The sequence below is a fragment of the Triplophysa rosa genome, linkage group LG5 (genome assembly GCF_024868665.1).
Source record: "Triplophysa rosa linkage group LG5, Trosa_1v2, whole genome shotgun sequence".
NCBI lineage: Eukaryota > Metazoa > Chordata > Actinopteri > Cypriniformes > Nemacheilidae > Triplophysa > Triplophysa rosa.
Window position 1 is genome coordinate 29,028,797 of NC_079894.1, and position 3,609 is coordinate 29,032,405.

The following is a 3,609-nucleotide window of genomic DNA, read 5'->3' on the forward strand; positions in this document are numbered from 1 at the left end:
TACTTACGCACTTTGAAGATTTTAACTGTTGATCTTAGAACTCCAGTGTCTTTTAATCTGCCTAAAGAATACAATTTTATTAAGAAGTTTTTAAAGAAATACAGCTTAGAGGACCAAGAAGTCAAGGTTTTAACTAATCACAAGTCTCTTGTTTCTCTTGTGCAGGACCGGGAAGCAGCGAGTCCAATTCCAGGCCTCACACTAGGTGAGGCCAAACAAGTTTGGAGGAATGCAGCCCACCCCGCTCTTCAGAACAGGCTCAAGGACCTGACGTGGATGGCAGCGCATGAAATCCTCCCAGCCAGGGCGGTCATGCACTCCAGAGGAATGGCCAAAAATCCCATCTGTCCACGTCCGGGGTGTAATGACCCGGAGACTGTACGACATCTCCTCTGGGAGTGCGGCACTGCGCGGGACCTGTGGGCCATAACTGGCCCCCTGTTTTTCCAGTGCCTGCCAGCGGGTGGGGTCCAGATGGACTACAAGCTCGCCATCTACGGGGTGGGCTGGGGCTTGAGAGATTTGTCTTCACACCATTTCGGCTCACTCTGGTTCACCCTGAACACCATCAAGGACGTCCTCTGGACCACCATGAACCTGCTGGTAGGGAAACAAGTTACGGTGCCCCTCCACGCGTGCGAGCGGATGGTGACATCAAAGCTGCTGGGGCACCGGGCTTTGTCATTCGGAGGAGGGGGATGGGGTCACGCTAAGGGTCCTGGCTTTGTCCCCGCACCTGGCTGCCCGTAGATGCACCCTCACCACCACCGGCTACGGGAACAGCGGGCCAGCGGGCAGGAGGGAGGGGATTTCCACTGGGTGCCGGAAGCAGAAGGGAAGTGGCTTGTTCTGCAGAGCGGTGTGATGGCCATCTTGTTAGGGACTCCTCCCGGTACTGGACAACAGATGACGAGAGACAGTGTTTTTTTAGAATCGTGGTTTTTTAGTGGTCACTTCCTTGTTTTATACCTTTTAAAACATCTTATGGGAGTTTTTAACAAGTTTTTCTCTCTCTTTCATTGTAATGATTTTACTGCTCTTTCCTTGATTTCACTGCTAATTTGTTTTATTATTTATTTATGTGAAAGTTGATTTTATTCAAATGTGAAAGAGATGTATAATTGTTAAATGATGTCAATAAAACTTCTCGAAAGAAAACAAATCTGTTCTTATCAGTTTAATATCTGATACGTCCCCTATATGGGGACCATATATTAAATGGATTTTTGAAGCGCGGAGCTGGAAGAGGGGCTTGCTCCGCCCACTCCACGCATCGACCTGGTATTGCAGTGTTTCCAGGAACGGTGCACTCCCCTTTCGGGATCAAAACCGCGTGTTGAAAATTAGCGTTCAGGAAACCCGAAGTCTAATAAGTTACGTGATTTTCTTTTTTGGAAGCTTTGCGTAGGCTAACATAAGTGCGCGCACGCGTATTTGTTTGTGTCCGTGTATAGCCCTACACGTAGGCTATGCGGATAGTTGTGTGTCGAAGAGCGAAGTTCCTATTAGAGACGCTTGCCAGGCGGTTTACGTGGTCTAGCGAGATGGAGAGAGAAAGGCTTTCCAGCAGCAAACGAAACACTTTCAGAATAAGTGGACTGTTCGTTTAATTAGTTTTTTATTTATCTATCCATGTCTATGTTTGTTTGTGGACTGTCGCCTCTGTGCGCTTTCCGACGGGTTCTACAGAGCACTCAACTGGAACTTGCAGTTGCCGAACGCTCGCTTGGGGTCAGCGTTGATGTGCATCGCAGAGGCAAGTAAGGGATCTCTGGCCCGAATGGAGTCAATCATACTTACCTGGCAGGGGAGACACCATGATCACGAAGGCGGTTCACCCAGGACGAGGCTCGGCCATTGCACTCAGGTTGTGTTGACTTCTGCGAATTCCCCAAATGTGGGAATCTCGACTGCATAATTTCTGGTAGTGGGGGACTGCGTTCGCGCTCTCCCCTGATCGTTCGTCAAAGGAAGAGAGACTAGTTTTGTTCGTTTGTTAGTTGGTCGATTGGTTCTGTTGTCGTTTAAACAATGCATTTGATTGTTTGTCGTTCGTTCCTTCCCATGTGTGTGTATATATATATATATATATATATATATTTTTGTAATTGTTTGTTTGTTTGTTAATGTGCTTGTTTTTTTTAATGATTTGTTTAATTATTTAATTGTTTGTACATTCATTTATTGGACGCCTCATCAGAAGCGCCGCAGAGTATAGAACGCATCTTGAATGGAGATTCTGCCAGGCCACGCTGACCTTTATTTTTCTATTGTTCTATTTTCATTATTTGTTCGTTCGTTAATTGGTCGATTGATTCTAGTGTTTAAACGATGCATTTGATTGTGACCTTTGAACCGCATGTGCACCGCCACCGCAATAGTCAGTGCCGGCCAGGGCTCTCCCGCTCGCCACCCATAGTGGGCATCGCTTCTCGGCCTTTTGGCTAAGAGCAAGTGTCTGGTCAGAGGGTTGTGTAGCAATCGCCTCTTGGAGGTTCACTTGGCTGGCAATTTTTGTTTTGCAAGTCAATCAACTTCTAGAAGTACATTTTGCTATTTGTGCTTTTCCTTACAGCTTTTAAATGACGGAGTTGCCTTTTCGTGGAAATTCTTCAAAAGGTAAGATTTTAATTTAATTAATTTATTTATTTATTGCTTTTTTAACGGTTGTGTTTTTAGTGTGCTGTCGGTGCCTCCAGCATGTCGGCTGCTCGTGCCGGCGTGTGGAGGCACCATAGCGTGCGTCTTTTATTTAACAAAAAAGAGGATGGGACTCTCCTAGGGATGTCTAGGTTAGATTTTCCAGGAAGCTCATTCAAAAAAGCTTAGGCTTTTCAGTTAGTGATGTTAATTGTTTGCTGACTTTGCCCCAGAATCGTGGTTTTGATTTGAGTTTCAAAAATGCTTCTCTGCTAAATGTTTTCTGGACCAGGTTTGAAACAAACAAAGCCAACTTCTCCATGTTCACAGTGGAGAAACTGACTGATAATTCACTTAAGGTGGCGACTATCAAGATGTTTAATGAGACTGTAAGTGGAGAAGATATTTCTGTATGGTTGGCTAGATATTGCTCTGTCCGTAGTCAGCCAGTCAAGGTTTTGGATGAGGATGGCATCTGGAACTGTGCTTGGAGAGTGCCCATCAAGCAATGGGAAGATCCACACAGTCACCAGGGCCTCAGCCAGATACCTTCTATGATTGTGCTGGGGGAAAACAGAGGTTACATTTTTTACCAAGGGATGCCCAAGCTGTGTCGCAAATGTGGCCAGATGGGGCATCTTGCGGAGGCGTGCCAGGAAATAATATGTAGAAAGTGTAGAGAAATTGGGCATGTTTTTGAGGAATGCACCAATGGCAGGAAATGCAATCTTTGTGGTGAATCGACCCATCTTTGGTTCTGTTGTCGTTTAAACAATGCATTTGATTGTTTGTCATTCGTTCCTTCCCATGTATATATATATATATATATTATTTATGTAATTGTTTGTTTGTTAATGTGCTTGTTTTGTTAATGATTTGTTTAATTATTTAATTGTTTGTACGTTCATTTATTGGACGCCTCATCAGAAGCACCGCAGAGTATAGAACGCATCTTCAATGGAAATTCTG

The 3,609-nt window shown here is 44.9% G+C and overlaps 1 non-coding gene and 1 pseudogene across 1 annotated transcript; both read left to right on the forward strand.

The window, feature by feature from the left end:
* The first annotated feature begins 1,139 nt into the window (after window positions 1-1,139).
* Window positions 1,140-1,315, forward strand: LOC130555162 (U2 spliceosomal RNA; annotated as a pseudogene).
* A 477-nt stretch (window positions 1,316-1,792) lies between these two features.
* On the forward strand, window positions 1,793-1,956 carry LOC130555148 (U1 spliceosomal RNA). Its single transcript, XR_008963073.1, has one exon. It is a non-coding gene; the product is annotated as a U1 spliceosomal RNA (small nuclear RNA).
* Window positions 1,957-3,609: the final 1,653 nt, after the last annotated feature.